Source organism: Impatiens glandulifera, chromosome 1 (genome assembly GCF_907164915.1).
Source record: "Impatiens glandulifera chromosome 1, dImpGla2.1, whole genome shotgun sequence".
NCBI classification, from domain to species: Eukaryota; Viridiplantae; Streptophyta; class Magnoliopsida; order Ericales; family Balsaminaceae; genus Impatiens; species Impatiens glandulifera.
Window position 1 is genome coordinate 4663603 of NC_061862.1, and position 22311 is coordinate 4685913.

Below are 22311 nucleotides of genomic sequence, written 5' to 3' on the forward strand. Positions count from 1 at the left end.
AAAACAACTAGTCAGATTTAGATATGAAGACTATTTAGATCTGATTGATTCCTTGTATACTTGTAAGTGGTTCCAAACAATTTATTTTAATGCCTGAACATCCACATGTTTAGATGTTTTGTCATAACTGACTTCAATCTTATATACATGTTGAATTCACAATAGTTGACTTCAATCTTATTTTCATGTTGAATTCACAATAGTTAATTAGTAAATACACTTAAACTATTACAACTTAACATATGATCATCAAAAGAAATATTTACAATGGTATACACTTCATTTAGATTATATTCCGAAAAAAATCATTTCTGAGAGAGTCTATGTAGCAAAACACTCATTTTCAAATAGACTCATCAATCAGATACAAAAGAAAAGAATGAAGATAAATATAGAGCCAATAAGATAAACCCTCACCCTTTACAAATACAAGATACAATCAATTAAATCCCACCTCACATCATTGTCCACGTAACATGTTTGTACCAAAAAAATTAAAAGATGTTTCCTAACAGAAAGTGAGTGATTCTATGAACAACCAAAGCTATAGAATTCTATTATACAAGTAATATAACTAACTCTATTTTTATGTTCAAAGGAAGTACTATATAAAGGGATAGTCATATAACAACAATAGGAGCTCCAAATCTACAGTTTTCTTTATTTCTGACCTTTTATTGGTAAGAAACTATATGACAATCTCTGGAATAGCATTTTACAGATCCTATGATTTGTATTATTTAAAATAATGAAACAATCAGATACTTTTTAACCAACCTAACGAGGCTGAGGAATAAGTGTGTCATTGTCCTCTACATCACTATGAACATCTTCATTGGATGCTTCAGTTAAACCTACAAACCTAGAAGAATAAAAATAATAATAAACATATGAATTATTTGAAATAGGAAAGAAATTGAGAACTGTAATTGTAATATTCCTTCCATAAGCTTCTAAGGCCTACCTACTTTCTGATACTTTCAATGATCAGGACACACCCGGACATTGTGTTTTAAATTAAGCCCCAAACTCAGAAACAAATATTCCTCATATTCTCTATTCTATCTTCCACAATAGGGGTTGAAAAATAGATGATTCATTCTCCTGCAAGATTCAACCCGAACTATTGTAAAGAATCATCCTTTACTCTTTTTCAATGCTAGGACAAAAGGATATTACATAATTCTAGGCCTTGTTTGATGAAAGGTTATTTGAAAATAATACAAATATTTCCCACCATGAATTAATTCATTCAAATAATCAACCAAATACTTTATTTTTATAATATTATAAACATTTAACCCAAATGACATAAGTTAAGCAGGTTTGAAAGAAAACCTCATAATCACCTCCGGAAATAGGGTCTTCCCCATTCGTATCTTCATTCTCGAAACCCCATGTTGCAAAATCTTCAATTCCAGTATCATCCAACTCAGCATTATCATTGATGTTGTAAGTTTCATGAAATTCTTCATTTATACTATCAAATGAAGTAAACATAATTGGTGACCTTTGACTACTTTCATAAAATATATTCACTATGTGCTTGAGTGAGGGAGAAATCTCTTACGACATGCCTATGGAATTCACCATCCTGTCAATGCAATCTATATGGATCATAACAAGAAAATTTTCACAAAGAGATGTAAGAGTAACGGATAACAACACACTGTAATTATTAGCATACCAATATCCAGTCAATTTTGTCCTTTATACTAAACAACTTATATTTATTTCATATTTCATTTCAGGTCCTATAAAATGAGAATAGATCCCTAGGTTATAGGAAATAAATGAATAGTGTGGAAATCTATACTCTCCTCCCTACAAAGTTCCCTTTTATATTTCCCATTGAAACAAAGTCATAATCACCATGAAATCAAAACCAACATACCTTTGGCGAAAGAAAGATCAATACTATCAAATTTCTTCACATGGAGGGACTCAAATGACGATTCAAGTGTTGATGAAGGCGATACCTGCAAATGCATTCACCCTTAGTTTTGAAATCATCATTTTGTAAAACAATTATTATTACTGAATACTAACCTTCTAGTCTGACTCTTTCTTAAAATTATTGCAGAATAAGATTAGGAGAAGTTATCGGAGAAAACTTACACCCACATGGATAAATGATTGTATCGTTAACTAATGTGGGCATTTTAAAACTATTCGTTCAAAATATAATCCTTCTGTTAAACAATCTACCTTGATATAAACCCTGATAACATTATATGGAAATACATAATCTACTAATGGTGCGACAACAACTGTCCATCTGATCCAACAAACACAAGTTATATTTATCCATCGGTTAAAAACTAACTTTTTTAACAATACTATGTAACCCAGTTATGTTATAGGCCTTTTCATTGATATAATATAGGCACCAGTGGTAGAATAGTTTCCAAACATTCCATTCACTTTGGTGACTAGTACTCGTTTTCTGTACCCTGTATAAAACTGATTTTATAAGTTTATACATATCAAACAAAAATATACTCAATAAAGACAAGAAAGTACATTGACAGGTGATAGAAAATTAAAGGAATCCAATTAGGAACAACCAAAGAAGACTTGATCGGGCATAACGATTGGGGAATTCATAACACCCTTCCTAATAAAACCTATATTAAATGTCACCATAAACAGGTAAAATTACAAGGAATTCATCCACCTTTTCCTTTCTTGTGATGATTCTCAATACCACTATACCAGCAAATACCAAATTCTTATATATCCAAATTCTTTAAACATGTGCATACAAAAAAGAATAAATCATTTCTTGTAGAGACGAACAATGTTAAGAGATCCTCAAAAAAGATATGTATTCTTAGACGCTAATCTAATATCAGGACTTTTGTTTGCTGTCTGATTATAAACAACTTTTGTCTCAGTTGACAGATACACTATTTTGTACGATTTATAAGCAGATGTAGAATCCAAACACACAATAATGGACATTGTTTCAGCCCTAATTTGTTGGGATTCAAATTAGTTCAAGTTGTATCCCTGTAGCTAAATTAGAATTATGTGACCACTTTCATCATCACACTATAATGCAGGCACAAATATTATTACACAAACAAACAAATCAAGGGAAAACATATTATGACTTGGGAAATTAAAGGTTGCGAACTAATCATCTAGATTTTATACAAACTATATACATGTGAGTGCGCTTGTAAGTTGTAATTTGTATGGAGAGTACAACAACTCACTCATAAAGATGGTTCAACTAAATAAGTCAAATATATACTCTAATTCATCCTTAAAACAAAGAAGTATAACCATTTCTCACTCATAAAGATGGTTTAATCATCTAGTGCAGCGATAACAACCTAGCATCAAAATCCAACTGAAAATAACTGAGAAATCCAAAACACAACAACAAGGGATAAATTTATGAGCCAGACATGAAAAATAAAACTAGTGACCTAAATAAATCGCATATAAACCTCGTTGCATCCTTAAAATAGATAAGTAGAACCATTTATCACTCAAAAGACTTCCAAGACTCCCAGATGAAGGAAAACCCTAACGGTCGGAGAAGAATGTAACTAACCTCGTAGGTGCGACAATATGGCTGTAGAGAGTCAAGGGATGATAGTGCAGATGAAGGCAAGCCCTAATGGTTAAAGAAGAATGTAACTAACCTCGTGCGCACGACAATTTGGCTGCAGAGAGTAGAAGGATGATAGCACGGACATCTGGCTGTAGAGAGTAGAAGGATGATAGTCTGATTAACATGAAGAAGGATTTTTTAGGTTAGAAAGAATTGGTCAGCGTAGAAAGAAAAGGGAAATTTGAGCAGATAACCCTAAAAACAGGGGGAAATGCGAAAAGTGCGGGTGAATAATTTAAATAGCGCTGGTGACCCTCTTTTTTAATGACAATTGTACCCTTGCATAACGCAACTTCAGTTGCGTGACACAACCATATTTTTTATAACTCAATAGCGACGATATTTCTCCCCGTCGTTACTTCCATTCGCATACAAACTGTTTTGAGTTACCCGAGCTGTACATAGACACTCCCTTGAAGGTGTCGATGCCTCTGTTAATCTAAGTAACATTCGTCATAATGACTATAACATAAGTTTATTAAATATCAAATACGAGTCATATACCTTGTTTGAAAGTACGAGTTATAACCTCTATCATAGTAATAACTTCAATCCAAATTAAAGCGTTTTTAGTGAAAATCAAATGTTAAAAATAAAACTCTTTTTATTGGAGCTATACTAATAAATCATTGTAATAGTTTGTTATTAACATTTGATAAAATAATATATAGTTAAAAGTACCAAATTCTTGAAAGTATTATTGAATTATCCTATTCTTTAAATAAAAGAAGAAAAAACACCATTAGCCTCAATAATGACAAAAAAGTGTGTTGTCCCACATTGTTAGATGAAGTGAAAATAGAGATTCGATATTATTATATGAGGGGAGTTGGTGATTACAAAATATTACGAAGACAAGCACTGAACACAAAGCAAACTATTCTTTCGCCTTTTACTAAAGAATACCGTGTGTTCTTTGCAATACGTGGCACTATGAGTATAGTTACTAGCATCTTGTTCAATGAAGAGACAAGAAGGAAGTCAACTAATACAAATAGTGCACAGGCCCTTGTCACAGAGAACAGGGGAAAAGCTGAATACCGACAACAATCAAGAGGCCATAGCAAGTCCAGAGGCAGATCAAAATCTAAGGGAAGACAGTGTTATCACTGTGGTAAAGAAGGTCACATAAAGAAAAATTGTAGATCCTGGAAAAGACTTCAGAATGAAGACAAAAATCAGAAGCAGACGCCTTTGATTTCTTATGGGCTTCGGCGAGCTCTTCGAATGTAAGTTGTTGGTCGAGTAGTCGAGTCGCATCCTCATTTCGTTGAACCGCTATAGCCGGTGCAACATCTTCAACTCTTTGGATATGTTGGGCCAGGTCTGCATCTGCTTGTACCGTTTCCTTTTGAATCCGGACTTGCTCGTCCTCGGCATCTTGAATCTTTTGAGCCGCGATTTCATTCATCTTTTCAAGTGCTTTGTCGGCTTCCAGCTTTGCTGCTACCATCTCCGCCAGTTGTTCGGTGACCGCCTTTAGATCGGCTTCGGTCTTGGCATTCTTCTCCTCAAGCGATGCTATTTTTTCAAGTATGGATCCGGCCTGGACACCGGACTGAGACTGATTTCCTTCAATAGTATTCAGCCTTTGATCTGTTGTTATTAGGTGGAGATTTACCAAACCGACCTGTTGGTTGGTATGAGCAATATCGGTCTCCAACTTCTTAGTTACGGCCTCTAATGTCTTAGTTTTTTCAGTTGTTTCGCCGAACAGAAGATCAGTAAGACCGTATTTTTCCTCAACGGACGTAATCCGTTCAACCGTGGCTTCCAGCTGTTTATCGGTAGATTCAATTAACTCGATAGATTTTGCTGCGGTTTCCTTTATTTTCTTTTGCCACGTGGATTCATTGACAAATTCCTCGATAATTTCCTTGACCATATCCTCTGTTACAGCCGGCACCGATGCATTGTCGGTTTGCGGAGATCCTAGCCGATCAGTGGGCGGTGTACCCATTTCGATTTCGGTGCTGTTGATTATGGGTTCCGGTGGAGGGGAGGTATGCTCGGCCTCGTTCGGATTCGGACCTCCATCATCCTCAAGATGAGATCTGGAGAAAAGTGACGCCTCTTTGTGAGCGGGTTCCGATTCTAACCGTGCCAGCTCATCGGTTAGTTCCTGTTCTTTAACCGTTAGCATGTCCAGCACTAAGCCTCGAACGGGGAATCCTCCGTCCCAGGGACATATTTTTCACGAAGATGAAGGATATGGTCAGAAAGCTCTATCAACCGTGCATGCGGTTCGACCATCCTTCCTCTTCGAAGAGCGGTCACCACGTCCTTGGCTCTTGTAAGTTTGAGCACCGCCGCTTCCATGTCAATCATCTTCTCATACCTTCGGTCATCGGGATGCTCCGGTAACATGTTAGCAAAGAGGGTTTCCTGCCGAATCAGAGCCCATTGAAAATAGACGTCGCTTGCAGCGTGAGCCTGAACGTGGAGTTGATCCAATATTTTGGCGACGAGATCCTCTCCCACTTGCCGAATGTGTTCATCCGAGGATTCATTTCTTTCTGGTTGCCTGCCCGAACCGGTATCAATATCATCATTTCTGGCCGATTGTTCTTCGACCACCTTCTCTTTCCCTTTGCCAGACCGATCCGCCTTAGTGATGTGTGAGAGAGTCCGGCTAGAGCTTGAAGCCGAGTTTTCTGGATTAAGTGTGTCGGTCTAAATACTAGCCGACCTAGTCGGTTGCGAGGCTGCCTTGCTTCCGGACTGTTCACCTACCGGAGCCTTCTTCTTCTTAGGCTTAGATTTCCCTTTGCGGGCGGAGACCTTTGTCTTGCCCGGTTTATCCTCCGGTTTCAAAAAGTGATGGGATTTTATGATTTTGCTGGGGGAGATGAAAACGCCTAGGCCGGTTTCAGCGTTGAAATGGCGCATCTGTTTGCCGAGTGGAACGGCGTAACCCCACGACCGTTTGGATGATGGATCCACCATCTCACGTAGGTTAGAGAAGATTAACTTGGCCCAGTTGATTTTAGTGTCGTTGACTAAACCGACAATCATATCGATCTTCAATCGTGTGAGGCTATCATAGTTGTCTCTCCGTCCTTGAACCGACTTTGATAGAATCTCGCAGAGCGGTGTAAATTCCGGTTTGAGGGAGTTTTTCTTACCGGATACTGCTATCGGTACATCGGTATCCGAAACATCCCAGTAAACCGCTTGTAATGTATCCTCGTCCGTAGGCACCGAGAAGTCGCTCCCCTCCGCTGGTAAGTGGAGAACCTCAGCAACCGACTCCATTGTGAGTTTGAACAGTTTTCCGCCGATTATTGCGGTTATGGTTCCTTCGCCGTGTACGGCGGTTTGAAAGAATTCATTGACCGCTTCTTGATACAGAATGAACGGTCCATTCAAGAAGTGTTCAAGACTGGACTCAGAGATTTGAGTTAACACTCGTTTAGCTTCCGCCGATCCATTTGCTCGAATTTCTTCGAAATCGACTTGGAAGATGTGGGTAAAAAGCACAGATTTGCGACCCATTGTGAGTTTGAGAGACAGAGAGATCGAGAGTTTGAAAGCTTGAGAGATTCGAGAGCTAGAGAGAGAAAGAAGTTTCGCAGAAGAATGAAATAAAATGGCTAAGGAACGTATTTATAGTCGTGGGATGGAATTCCAACCGCCGCGGACCGTAACATCAGGATTAGGCGGGAGATTTCCCTCCAAAATATCATTGGGCGGCAAGCGATGGGCGGGAAACTTTGAGCGACAAGATTGAGCGGGAATGCGGTTATTTTTGTAACTGTTGATTAAGAGAGCGGTGTTTTAGTGTAACCGTTTTATTTATGAGGTGGTTATTTAACCGGTGATGAAGCGGTTAGCAATTTTAACCGGTTGAACATTTAAACCGATATTTTAACTTTGTGAGCTTGAGCCGATTTTCGAACTTAATAATTTAACTGACCGTATGATTGAAAGACATAATTGATACCGATACAGAGATCGGTTTGAGATACGCAAAAAGGAAATGAAAATTACATAACAGACATTTTAGTGAGTTTGTCAATCGCCACTTCCTCGTTGAGGACATTCGAGGGGTTCACCGGGGTACCTGGTCCAAGATTTGGATGGTGTGTACGAAGAAGTCGACTTATGTGGGGAGCATAGCCGAAACCTTTCTTTCTCTCGACCATGGTCTTCAAATTATTGAAGATGACCGATGACAAATTGATGGGGATGTCGCTGACGATGTAGGTCATCATGTCGAAGACCTTCTTAGAGTAGTTCTGGTTCGGAGATTGACAGATGATCAATCGATTGACAATCTCGTGAAGGAGTTGGATGTGACGGGCGAGGCGGGTTTTCAGACCGTAGTTCTCCACCGATACTTCGGTTCCGGAGAACATTTCGGCATAGTCAACTACTGCACTCCCCACCCGGGATGGGAAATCGGAGAACCCTTCAGTGGACAGATTGAACATCCGGGAGAATCCACTTTCATGAAGAACAAAAATGTGGTTTTTCACGACGGAAGTAATGGCATCGACGAACATGGCTGCATTGTTGAAGAATTCCATCACTTCTAGAATGAACATGGATCCGGATTCTTCGAGAAAATCACGAAGGCCGGTATCGTTGAGGGATTCAAAGAGGATTTCCCTCACTTCAACATCCTCCATGTTGAGGACAGAGTCGAAATCAATGCATAGATAATTCCTTAGGATACGGTTAGACATTCTTTCAAATCTTGCTAAGAGAGAGAGAGAGCTTAAGAAATTATAAGTTGTTTGGAGGTATGTGGAATGATAGAGGGAGGTTCCTTATATATATTTGAAATTGGAGGGAAAATATGATCATTTAATGCTAATATTCTGTTTTGTCTTATTAATGTTGGGAATATTTATGTTTCCAAAACTCCTTGGGAAGGAGTTATTTTTGACCGGTTGCGGAGCTCGAGGTGGGGAATCTAGTTGGGAAGTAACTAGGTTTGTGTAGTTTCCCATGTAGTTGGAATTCAAAAGTTACTTTTCATTAATGAAAGTGGAGTTACAACAAACCGAAGGAAACACATAGATTAACCGAAAAGATCATAATGGAGTAGGATGACAATACAACAAGTACATACAACAAAATGACCGGTTGTAAGAAGGAGTGACTTAATTTCCGGAGGAGTTGAGATGTCGGTTCTTCTTCTTCCAGGCCTTCTCGAACCGCTCATAGAAGGAGTCGGCGATTTCCCTGGTCACAACTTGGGACTGGTTCAGCCCCTCGCCCGGACATAGCGGAACTCCGAGTTCCATGAGTAGGGAGCTGATTTGGGGAATGAAACCGGTATGACGAGTGGTGATCATCCAGATCAGGATGTCGAACAACACCCTGGACCAGTTGACCGGGGTATCGGTTGTGATAACGGTCATCATGTTGAAGACGATGGTGCAGTAGGTGTTCTTTACATCCTTTCCCATGATGGATCGACCGATGATGTCATTGAGAATCTAGTATTCAGCCCTCAATGATGACCGAGCTCCGTGGTCATTGACGGGATGGTTCGATCAAGAGAAGTTCAGAGATATTTTGTCTTTTAGTTCGGACGGAACATTCAGATCGGTGAGACCTTGCTTTGGAAGGTCGAAACATCTAGCAAAGTCACACTCAGAAAAATCAAACACGGTTCCTCCAACCCTAGATTAAATGAGGGTATCAAAGTATGGAGTACCGCGGAAAACCCTTGTGTTGTGGAAGAATTCCTGAACGGTTTCAGGGAAGATGACATGTTTGTCATCTAAGAAGGGTTTTAGACCGATGTTTTCAAGAGACTTGATCATTTTAAACATCTCATAATGCTCTGTCCATTGAGTGGAATCAAAATCAACTTGGAGAATGTTTTGGAACTGAGATATTTTTGTATTAGTGAAATGATTTTTGATGTTTGTGGATATTTGGTTGATATTCATCTAACTTATATATTAGTTGAAGGATGATAGTATTATCCAGTAGGTAGCAGTTAATGTAGTCTATTGACCATAGGGTAAAAGGATTTGCATGAATTAAGTATGTCTACAACCTAAGGTGTGAGTCATAGGCCTTGACGGTGAGAGATATCATATCTTAACGTCTTTTAAGGTATGACTATTTTGCTTAGAAAAAGTATCTTTTCAAAACAGATACATCTAAACCCAGACAGTTGTTCCGCTTTTGTTAGGAGACTAAATAATCCAAAATATATTATATTCAAACCGGTCGGTTTTCAGTCATTGGTCCCGATGCGGTTAATTAGTGAATTCTTTAGTAAATTCACAGGGAGAGTCAAATACGTGTTCCTCATCTTTAGTAAATTCTTCACAGGGAGAGTCAAATACCTATTCCTAATTTGCCATGAGACATGTGAGTTCATTATCACTGTCACTGTGAGCCCATAAAGTTCCTCCATCATCGGCTATCAGTTCTTTTTGAATTTCTTTTCCTTCACCGGTTTGTTGGTAGTTATTTCGGTGGTTTTGATCATCCGGTTTCCGGTCATCCCGCCTTGGTTTTCTACATTCCCACCTGAAATATCCCAAACAATTGCAATTAGAGCATCTAACATTAGATTTATCACCGTAGTTATTGTTTGTCGGTTGGCTTCTCTTCATGAATCTGCCAAACTTCTGTGCAAGCATTGCCATAACATCCTCGGTGAACTGTTCAGCGGTTCTGATCGGTGCAGGAGCAACCGGTTCCATGGATGTGAATAAGGCCTTTGTAGAGGTTAAAGCTGAGACTTCATCTTCAATCCTAGATCTCATTTCAAACTCATATGCTTACAGAAGGTATTCCTGTCCAAACCGTTGATGATGTGGTTTCTAGCATGGTTGTCCAGATTATTTCTTCTCCTATCTTCTTTTGTCCATTCCTCCCTATCTTTATCAATATTTATCGGTCCTTCAGTCAGGATGAACTGCATCTCGTCATCCATGGTGATTAAGTGCAGGTGCATGCGTGCCTTCCAGTTGACGAAATCATCACCTTCTAGCATTGAAGGCTTATCGAGAGTCATGCTTGCTTGAGTATTGAAACTAACTACTCTAATACCAATTGTTAGGATTTAGGTCGCGGATGGCGGACCGGGGTCTGGCAGGTTTGCACTCAAAGGTTGGCGTTTAATCCGGTTAGAGATTAACACTGGGTTTCAATACTACAAAGGCTGTCACAAACCCTTGAACCGAGTTCAAGTGCGGAAGTGGTTTGTTTCAAACTGAAGCAACACGCACACGGGATGAGTAAGACCAGATTTGAATAAAGTCGTTTTGGAGATTAGGAGGTCGGTTTGAGGCTTAGTAAATTGATAAAAGTTATGTAAATCGGTTAGGGTGGTATGAGTCGGTTAGTATAGATCGGTTAGAATGTAAATCCGGCAGAAAGTAAAGAGCAAGACAGGTTTTTATGGATGTTCGGAGATAAAACTCCTACGTCACCCCTTCTTCTCGAAACCGCGAGAAGGATATTCACTAAGGAATACATACGCACAATCCGATCGAGACTTATTTGCTGCTCGATAACACTCGTACAATTCTCACCGAAATTGTAATCTCACTTCAAATGTACACTTAAGCTCTTTTAATTTAGAGAGATAAAGACCACTTATAACATGAGTTGGTGTAGCTCTTAAATGTTTTCTCTTGTAACTTGTAACTGCATTTACTCCTCTTCAGCTCCTTCTTTTATAGGTGAAATGTGCCAACAGTCACATTTCTTTTCCTTGAATCTGATTGGTTGAGCAGAGGTTCAGTGATTCAGACCTGGCGGTTTAGGCTTCTAGTGCGTAGGTCAAACCGTCTAGGTTTTTCTTTTACTTAATGTAGCACTATCGGTTGGACAGTTGCCGACACCTGGAATGTTGTGCCTCTGACTTATCCCAAAATGGAAAGATCTTCTTCAGGCGGTTTTCTGCATCCTGTAGAGTATCCTCAGACTTGTATGGATAGGGCAATGTTACAGTCTGTCTCTTTGGTATCATCTTCCGCAGTTACTCAAAGTGTTTGTTTGCACCGATTTGTAGATTGTACTTAGTTTGATGTTCTTGGCTTCTTTCTCTAAGTAGCTTCTTCATTAGTTTTCTGGATTGATGTATTTCGGTTTAGAATGTCTACCGGTTGTTTGAGTTAACCGGATGATTTTAGGTTTTTCATAGCTTCAGGTTTGTTCGGTTTTGGTTACATCTGTTGCCTTGTCTTCTAACCTGTCTTGTTTTCCTGATTGGTTAGGTTCTTGGCCAGTTGGGTTGCTTGATCGGTTGGATTACTTGACCGATCCTGATTCTTTAACCGTTCCTGCACAGGAAGTTTGTTTTTGTTAAGTTCTATTTAACCGGTCTAATTTTATCTAACAGAAGTGACTAGACAAAACAAAACGAAGTAGTGTCATTGACATAACAAATGTCGCAAGTCTATGTCAAAAGATGAATAAGTCCATTTATTTAGTTATACATTCCTTGAACTATTTTTTATCTATATTCGCTTAGATAGACACTTCGAGCATAAACTGAAATATTCTGGAACTACAAAGATAGTTATTAAATCATTATCACCGCATAAAAGTATTGCTCCAAAGTATGTTTAATTGGTTACAATTCTCTTTTGATTTTGCGCTATTAATTTCACTATTATTAGTGAGCAATGATAGAATAATTCCATCATATTTATAGACCATTCTTTATTTTCTCGAAAATGGTGATCATCCTACCGGAACTATTCACCCAGAAATACCCTAAACGGTGCCACAATATGTACTTGAAAAATTTGAGTTCCTACTCGACTCTAGCAAGATTGCGGCCATCAAATCCATGCCAGCACCCTGAAATGAGCGGGAGGTTCGGGAATTTTTGGACAAAATTCAATATATTAGTCGCTACATTAGTAAGCTCACTTCCAATTGTGATTCTCTCTTCAAGCTTTTGAAGAAGGGTCAAAAGTTGTCTAGAGTGATACTCATTAACATGTCCTCGAGAAGGTGAAGGCGTATTTGCAATCCCTTCCTATCCTCATGTCTCTGAGGCCAGGAGTTCTTTGATTCTTCACTTCACTATCACTGAGTCATCCATAGAGAGCATTCTAGCCCAGGAGAATAAAATCAAAGAAGATGTGCCAATCTACTACATCATAAAAAGGATGACCGATTATGAGTTAAATGACTCTTCTGAGACGCATGGCGAGGGAGTTCAACAAGAAGGTCAAGCCTAGGCATCTTGTTGTCGGAGATCTTGTTTTCAAGAAGACCTGAAAGTTGTAGGATCCTAGAGGGAAGTTCCAACAGCCATGGGAGGGACCTTTTGTCATCAAACATATCTTTTCAAGAGGAGTTGTGCGTTTCACTTCTCTCGATGGAATTGAATGCTCATCCCCTTTTAATCTTGATACGCTCAAGAAATATTATGTTTGAAATGGAGAAAATGTCGTGTGTTTGATTTATTTTTATTTTCTTTCTAAAAAAAATAAAGAAACAAAGAGATGTAAGAGTAAAGGATAACAACACATTGTAATTGTTAGCATACCAATATCCATTCAAGTTTGTCCTTTATACTAAACAACTTATATTTATTTTATATTTCATTTCAGGTCCTATAAAATGAGAATAGATCACTAGGTTATAAACAATAAATGAATAGTGTGGAGATCTATACTCTCCTCCCTACAAATTTCCCTTTTATATTTCCCATTGAAACAAAGTCATAATCACCATGAAATCAAAACCAACATACCTTTGGCGAAAGAAAGATCAATACTATCAAATTTCTTCACATTGAGGGACTCAAATGACTATTAAAGTGTTGATGAAGGCGATACCTGCAAATGCATTCACCCTTAGTTTTGAAATCATCATTTTGTGAAACAATTATTATTACTAAATACTAACCTTCTAGTCTGACTCTTTCTTAGAATTATTGGAGAATGAGATTAGGAGAAGTTATTTGAGAAAACCTACACCCACATGGATAAATGATTGTATCGTTAAATAATGTGGGCATTTTAAAACTATTCGTTCAAAATATAATCCTTCTGTTAAAAAATCTACCTTGATACCCTGATAACATTATATGACAAAACATAATCTATTAATGGTGCTACAACAACTGTCCATCTGATCCAACAGACACAAGTTATATTTATCCATTGGTTAAAAACTAACTTTTTTAACAATACTATGTAACCCCAGTTATGTTATAGGCCTTTCCATTGATATAATATAAGCATAATGGAAAAACATAATCTACTAATATTGCGACAACAACTGTCCATCTGATCCAACAGACACAAGTTATATTTATCCATTGGTTAAAAACTAACTTTTTTAACAATACTATGTAACCCCAGTTATGTTATAGGCCTTTCCATTGATATAATATAAGCACCAGTGGTAGAATAGTTTCCAAACATTCCATTCACTTTGGTGACTAGTACTCATTTTCTGTACCCTGTATAAAACTGATTTTATAAATTTATACATATCAAACAAAAAAATACTCAATAAAGACAAGAAAGTACATTGACAGGTGATAGAAAATTAAAGAAATCCAATTAGGAACAACCAAAGAATCCTTGATCGGGCATAACGATTGGGGAATTCATAACACCCTTCCTAATAAAACCTATATTAAATGTCACCATAAACAAGTAAAATTACAAGGAATTCATCCACCTCTTTCTTTCTTGTGATTGTGATGATTCTCAATACCACTGTACCAGCAAATACCAAATTCATATATATCCAAATTCGTCAAACATGTGCATACAACAAAGAATAAATCATTTCTTGTAGAGACGAACAATGTTAAGAGATCCTTGAAAAAGATATGTATTCTTAGACGCAAATCTAATACCAGGACTATTGTTTGCTGTCTGATTATAAACAACCTCTGTCTCAGTTTAATTGAAAGATTTGTATGATTTATAAGCAGATGCAGAATTCAAACACACGATAATGGATATTGCTTCAGCCCTAATTTATTGGGATTCAAATTAGTTCAAGTTGTATCCCTGTAGCTAAATCAGAGTTATGTGACCACTTTCATCATCACACTATAATGTAGGCACGAATATTATTACACAAACAAACATATCAAGGGAAAACATATTATGACTTTGGAAATTAAAGGTTGCGAGCTAATCATCTGGATTTTATACAAACTATATACATGTGAGTGCGCTTGTAAGTTGTAATTTGTATGGAGAGTACAACAGCTCACTCATAAAGATGGTTCAACTAAATAAGTCAAATATATATTCTAATTCATCCTTAAAACAAAGAAGTATAACCATTTCTCACTCATAAAGATGGTTTAATCATCTAGTGTAGTGATAACAACCTAGCATCAAAATCCAACTGAAAATAACTGAGAAATCCAAAACACTATAACAAGGGGTAAATCTATGAGCCAGACATGAAAAATAAAACCAGTGACCTAAATAAATCGCATATAAACCTCGTTGCATCCTTAAAACAGATAAGTAGAACCATTTATCACTCAAAAGACTTCCAAGACCCGCAGATGAAGGAAAACCCTAATGGTCGGAGAAGAATGTAACAAACCTCGTGGGTGCGACAATTTGGCTGCGAGAGTCAAGGGATGATAGTGCAGATGAAGGCAAGCCCTAATGGTTGAAGAAGAATGTAACTAACCTCGTGCGTACGACAATCTGGCTGTAGAGAGTAAAAGGATGATACCACGGAAATCTGGTTGTAGAGAGTAGAAGGATGATAGTCTTATTAACACAGACAGAAGGATTTTTTAGGTTAGAAAGAATTGGTCAGCGTAGAAAGAAAATGAGTTAGGCTTGATAATTAAAAACTGATTCTAGTTTTAAAATACATATATATAAATTAAAATTTTATTATTAAATATAATATAATTTTTAATTTATTTAATTTTGGTTTATATTAGTTTTTACTTTTAATTTAATTAATTTTAAATACTTAAATAAAAGACAAATGTTAATAAAAAAATTAATAATGTTATAAAAAATTTAAAATTTATGAATTAAATTTTAGTGTAAATAAAATTTTAAGTCAAATTTTATTTTAAAATTTTAAAATAGTGAAATAAAATATTTATAAAGTTTAAAAATAAAACATAAAAATTATTAAGTTTATAATAGTTAAATTTCAAGGTTTTTAACAAAGTTTGTATATAAAAAAAATAAATGTGGTTGTAAAGTATTAAGGTTGCCAAAAGTTTTTACTTTTTTAATTTTTACCCACGCTTAATAAGCGTTGGCATATAAAGGTGGCTAAAAGTGTGTTTTGTTGTAGTGCATTTTTGAGAAAATAAAGAATGGTCTATAAATATAATAGAATTATTCTATTATTACTCACGAATAATAGTGAAATCAACAGCGCAGAGTAAAAAGAGAATTATAACCAATTAAACATACTTTATGAGCAATGCTTTTATGCGGTGCTAATAATTTAATAATTATCTTTGTAGTTCCAGAATATTTCAGTTTATGTTCGAAGTGTCAATCTAAACAAATAAATGGACTTATTCATCTTTTGAAAAAGACTTGTGACATCTGTTATGTCAATGACACTACTTCGTTTCGTTTTATCTAATCACTTTTTTTTTTGTGAAAGTTGCTTTTCTATCCAAAATATATATTCCAAAAAATGGTTTCTTAATTACAATATTGATTTAGACCCTCAATTCTCTTTTCTATAATCACTTTTAATACCTGTTCCAGAACGATAGGACAAACAATTATGTTATTACTAAACTTGTTGAAGAGATGAAATAGAACCAAGTTATATCTTTTTTAATGAGAGGTTGAATCGAACTACGAATTAAATCAGTTTCTCGTAAACAAAGAGCACAATGCAAATAGTTTATGCAACTTCAACATCGATTGGTAAACGTGATTTTAAAAAAAATCTATTAGATCGTGTTCTTTCTCTGCTTGTTTTTTGTTTTTGAACCGATGTGGGCCTTCTTTACATTCTTTCATAATTATTAATTATTAACCTCTCTTTTGTCATAAAATAAATTAATGAAAATTATAATAATATTATATATTTAAATTTAACTTTTTGTAAAACTAATAATTTTTAACTAATATTTAATTTTTTTTCAAGTATCTTATATAAGAGTTATAATATGATTTAATTGAGTTATACAAAGACCTTACTTTGCTGGTCTAGGATATGATTAAATTAAGTTATAAAATCTATATTTGTAAACACAACTATAATCTTATCGAATCAAGTTTTGGAATATTTATATATTATTTTAATTTAGCAGAGTTTAAATTTTAAATTTTTCTTATTGACAAAAATTTAATTCATATTATTTATTAATGTATTGTTTGAATTATATTTTATTTTTATTTTTTTGTAATAAATAAAAGTATTTCACTCTTTATTTGGCATAATTCCTTTGAATTGTAATCCTTCAAAATTATTTTCGTTTAGATGCGCAGATTAATGTTTTACATCATAGTTAATTGTGTTCAAAATCAAATTCTTACATCCTAATTGTTCTATGCATGACAAGGGACCTTATCTTCTCTTGCCCCCGCTCTTGAGAAGTCCTTTAGTTAGAGGAGCGAATAAAAAAGGGACAAAGGCCCTACTAACTAGAAGCCACAACATGTCTTCTATATTTTTCATTTTAATAAGTTAGTTAGTTTGAGAAAAAAATCAAAATTAAAGTGTTTTTAGTAAAAATCAAATATTTAAAATAAAACTCTTTTTATTGAAGCTAAACTAATAAATCATTGTAATAATTTTGTTATTAACATTTATATATAAGTTTGATAAAATAATATACTTAAAAGTATCAAATTCTTGAAAATATTATTGAATTATCCTATTCTTTAAATAAAAGAAGAAAAAACCATTAGGCTCAATAATGACAAAAAAAGGTGTGATGTCCCACATTGTTAGATGAAGTGAAAATAAGGATCCGATATTATTATAAGAGGGGAGTTGGTGATTAGAAAAAATTACGAAACAAAGCACTGAACACAAAGCGAACTATTATTTCACCTTTTACTAAAGAATACCGTGTGTTCTTTACAATATGTGGCATACGCCTATTTATGTTTGGTCCTCTAATCAGAGGCACCCTACAATTGAGTTTACACTTTGAATTTTTCTTATCTACAAAAATTTAATTCATAATAATTATTAATGTATTATTTGAATTATACTTCAAAAAAATTGTAATAAATAAAAGTATTTCACTCTTTATCTGTCATACTCCCTTTTAATTGTAATCCTTCAAAATTATTTTCGTTTAGATGCTCCCTTTTAATTGTAATCCTTCAAAATTATTTTCGTTTAGATGCGCAGCAGATTAATTTTTTACACCATAGTTAATTCTCTTCAAAAATAACTTCTTACATTCTAATTGTTCTATGCATGACAAGGGACCTTATCTTCTCTTGCCCCGCTCTCGAAAAGACTCAATCATTTAGTTAGAGGAGCGAATGAAAAAAGGACGAAGACCTTACTAACTAGGAGCCACAACATGTCTTTTATTTTTCCATCTTAATAAGTTAGTTAGTTTGAGGAAAAAAATCAACAAATGTCATTGTGTGCAAACTGGTAAAGTACACAACATAAAACTACACTATTTTCCCTTCGGTCGTCGGCGTACGCTTCAGAGAGGAAAAAGGGTAAAAATAATTTGGACCATTTCTCGATTTGTGCGTGTCATTCTTGCGCAGGGGCCATGCTAATCTTCTCTGTATCGTTCAAATTTTATCGAATGTCCCCGAAGGGACATAACCATCTCTCTCATTTTTAAAAAGACTTCATTCTTAAGTTAGAGGAGCGATGTGGGATCAATTTTAGAAAATGAATGGACAACTGCTATTTTTTGTGATCGACTACTAGAGTGTTTTTCTAGGAATGCATGTGTTCTATATAGAGAATGAGGGTATTTCAAAGTATGCCCTCAATTTATAGGGTTTTTTCTTTTGAGGGAATATTGATTTTATGAGAGAAAAAGAATGGGGAGCTACCCATTATGTCATGTTGATAAGGTGTCCAAGGGCAGAGCTAGGATTTAAAATCTAGTCGAGCTAAGTTATTTCCATAAAATTTACCCGGCTAGAATGATAATAATATGAAAAAAAATATACGTAGTTTACGGTCGTTAGGTCCCTTCATCGACCGAAGAACTCAATAGAGACGATATTTCTCCCCGTCGTTATTTCCATTCGCGTGCAAACTGTTTTGAGTTACCCGGGCTGTACATAGACACTCCCTTGAAGGTGTCGATGCCTCTGTTAATCTAAGTAACATTCTTCATAATGATTATAAGATAAGTTTATTAAATATCAAATACGAGTCATATACCTTGTTTGAAAGTACAAGTTATAACCACCATCATAGTAATAACTTCAATCCAAATTAAAGCGTTTTTAGGGAAAATCAAATGTTAAAAATAAAACTCTTTTTATTGGAGCTATACTAATAAATCATTGTAATAGTTTGTTATTAATATTTGATAAAATAATATATAGTTAAAAGTATCAAATTCTTGAAAGTATTATTGAATTATCCTATTCTTTAAATAAACGAAGAAAAAACACCATTAGCCTCAATAATGACAAAAAAGTGTGTTGTCCCACATTGTTAGATGGAGTGAAAATAGGGATTCTATATTATTATAAGAGGGGAGTTGGTGATTACAAAAAATTATGAAGCCAAACACTGAAGACAAAGCAAACTATTCTTTCTCCTTTTATTTGCAATACGTGGCATACGCCTATTTTTGTTAGGTCCTCTAATCGGAGGCACTTTACAATTGAGTTTAATTTTTAAATTTTTCTTATCTACGGAGATCTATGTACAGCCCGGGTAACTCAAAACAGTTTGTATGCGAATGGAAATAACGACGGGGAGAAATATCGTCGCTATTGATTTCTCTGGTCGATGAAGGGACCTAACGACTGTAAACTACGTATATTTTTTTTCATATTATTATCATTCTAGCCGGGTAAATTTTATGGAAATAACTTAGCCCGACTAGATTTTAAATCCTAGCTTTGCCCTTGGACACCTTATCAACATGACATAATGGGTAGCTCTCCATTCTTTTTCTCCCATAAAATTAATATTTCCTCAAAAGAAAAAACCCTATAAATCGAGGGCATACTTTGAAAGACCCTCATTCTCTATATAGAACACATGCGTTCCTCGAAAAACACTCTAGCAGTCGATCACAAAAAATAGCAAAAAATAGCAGTTGTCCATTCATTTTCTAAAATTGATCCCACATCGCTCCTCTAACTTAAGAATGAAGTATTTTAAAGAATGAGAGAGATGGTTAAGTCCCTTCGGGGACATTTGATAAAATTTGAACGATACAGAGAAGATTAGCATGGCCCCTGCGCAAGAATGACACGCACAAATCGAGAAATGGTCCAAATTTTTTTAATCCTTTTTCCTCTCCGAAGCGTACGCCGGCGACCGGAGGGAAAATAGTGTAGTTTTTTGTTGTGTACTTTACAGGTTTGCACACAATGACATTTGTTGATTTTTTTCTCAAACTAACTAACTTATTAAGATGAAAAATAAAAGTAATGTTGTGGTTCCTAGTTAGTAGGGTCTTTGTCCCTTTTTCATTCGCTCCTCTAACTAAATGATTGAGTCTTCTCAAGAACGGGGGCAAGAGAAGATAAGGTCCCTTGTCATGCATAGAACAATTAGAATGTAAGAATTTATTTTTGAAGAGAATTAACAATGGTGTAAAAAATTAATCTGCACATCTAAACGAAAATAATTTTGAAGGATTACAAGGGAGTATGTTGTCGGATAAAGAGTGAAATAGTTTTATTTATTAAAATTTTTTTGAAGTATAATTCAAATAATACATTAATAAATATTATGAATTAAATTTTCGTAGATAAGATAAATTCAAAGTTTAAACTCAATTGTAGGGTGCTTCCGATTAGAGGACCCAACAAAAATAGGCGTATGCCACATATTGCAAAGAACACACGGTATTCTTTAGTAAAAGGCGAAAGAATAGTTCGCTTTGTGTTCAGTGCTTGGCTTCATAATTTTTTCTAATTACCAACTCCCCTCTTATAATAATACTGGATCTTTATTATCACTTCATCTAACAATGTGGGACATCACACTTTTTTTAGTCATTATTGAGCCTAATGGTTTTTTCTTCTTTTATTTAAAGAATAGAATAATTCAATAATATTTTCAAGAATTTGATAGTTTTAAGTATATTATTTTATCAAACTTATATATAAATGTTAATAACAAAACTATTACAATGATTTATTAGTTTAGCTCCAATAAAAAGAGTTTTATTTTAAATATTTGATTTTCACTAAAAACACTTTAATTTTGATTTTTTTCTCAAACTAACTAACTTATTAAAATGAAAAAAATAGAAGACATGTTGTGGCTTCTAGTTAGTATGGCCTTTGTCCCTTTTTTATTCGCTCCTCTAACTAAATGACTTCTCAAGAGAGGGGGCAAAAGAAGATAAGGTCCCTTGTCATGTATTGAACAATTAGGATGTAAGAATTTGATTTTGAACACAATTAACTATGATGTAAAAAATTAATCTGCGCATCCTTCAAAATAATTTTGAAAGATTACAATTCAAAGGAAGTATGCCAAATAAAGAGTGAAATATTTTTATTTATTACAAAATAAATAAAATAAAGTATAATTCAAACAATACATTAATAAATAAGATTATAGTTGTGTTTACAAATATAGATTTTATAACTCAATTTAATCATATTATAACTCTTATATAAGATACTTGAAAAAAAAAATGAATATTGGTTAAAAATTATTAGTTTTACAATAAGTTAAATTTAAATATATAATATTATTATAATTTTCATTAATTTATTTTATGACAAAAGAAAGGTTAATAATTAATAATTGTTAAAGAATGTAAAGAAGTCCCACATCGGTTCAAAAACAAAAAACAAGCATAGAAAGAACACGATCTAATAGATTTTTTTTAAAGCACGTTACCTACCGTTGTTGAAGTTGCATAAACTATTTGTGTTGTGCTCTTTGTTGACGAGAAACTGATTCAATTTGTAGTTCGAATCAACCTCTCATTAAAAAAGATATAACTTGGTTCTATTTCATCTCTTCAACAAGTTTAGTAATAACATAATTGTCCTATCGTTCCGGAACAGGCATTAAAAGTGATTATAAAAAAGAGAATTGAGGGTCCTAAATCAATATTGTAATTAAGAAACCATTTTTTGGAATATATATTTCGAATAGAAAAGTAACTTTGAAAAAAAAAGTGATTAGATAAAACGAAACGAAGTAGTGTCATTGACATAACATATGTCACAAGTCTTTGTCAAAAGATGAATAAGTCCATTTATTAGCTTAGATAGACACTTCGAATATAAACTGAAATATTCTGGAACTACAAAGATAATTATTAAATCGTTAGCACCGCCTAAAAGCATTGCTCATAAAGTATGTTTAATTGGTTATAATTTTCTTTTGACTATGCGCTATTGATTTCACTATTATCCGTGAGTAATAATAGAATAATTCTATTATATTTATAGACCATTTTTTATTTTCTCGAAATGCACTACAACAAAACACACTTTCAACCACCTTTATATGCCAACGCTTATTAAGCGTGGGTAAAAATTAAAAAAATAAAACTTTTGGCAACCTTTATACTTTACAACCACCTTTATTTTTTTTTATATACAAACTTTGTTAAAATCCTTAAAACTTAAGTATTA

At 34.7% G+C, this 22311-nt stretch overlaps 5 non-coding genes across 5 annotated transcripts; 3 read left to right on the forward strand and 2 right to left on the reverse strand.

Moving 5' to 3' along the window:
- Positions 1 to 4476: 4476 nt before the first annotated feature.
- Positions 4477 to 4594, forward strand: LOC124922952. The gene has a single exon (XR_007097996.1). It is a non-coding gene; the product is annotated as a U5 spliceosomal RNA (small nuclear RNA).
- Positions 4595 to 17552: 12958 nt separating this feature from the next.
- On the forward strand, positions 17553 to 17668 carry LOC124922960. The gene has a single exon (XR_007098004.1). It is a non-coding gene; the product is annotated as a U5 spliceosomal RNA (small nuclear RNA).
- Positions 17669 to 18227: 559 nt separating this feature from the next.
- On the reverse strand, positions 18228 to 18330 carry LOC124923019. Its single transcript, XR_007098060.1, has one exon. It is a non-coding gene; the product is annotated as a U6 spliceosomal RNA (small nuclear RNA).
- A 1554-nt stretch (positions 18331 to 19884) lies between these two features.
- Positions 19885 to 19987, forward strand: LOC124922999. Its single transcript, XR_007098041.1, has one exon. It is a non-coding gene; the product is annotated as a U6 spliceosomal RNA (small nuclear RNA).
- Positions 19988 to 20495: 508 nt separating this feature from the next.
- LOC124922869 lies at positions 20496 to 20610 on the reverse strand. Its single transcript, XR_007097920.1, has one exon. It is a non-coding gene; the product is annotated as a U5 spliceosomal RNA (small nuclear RNA).
- Positions 20611 to 22311: the final 1701 nt, after the last annotated feature.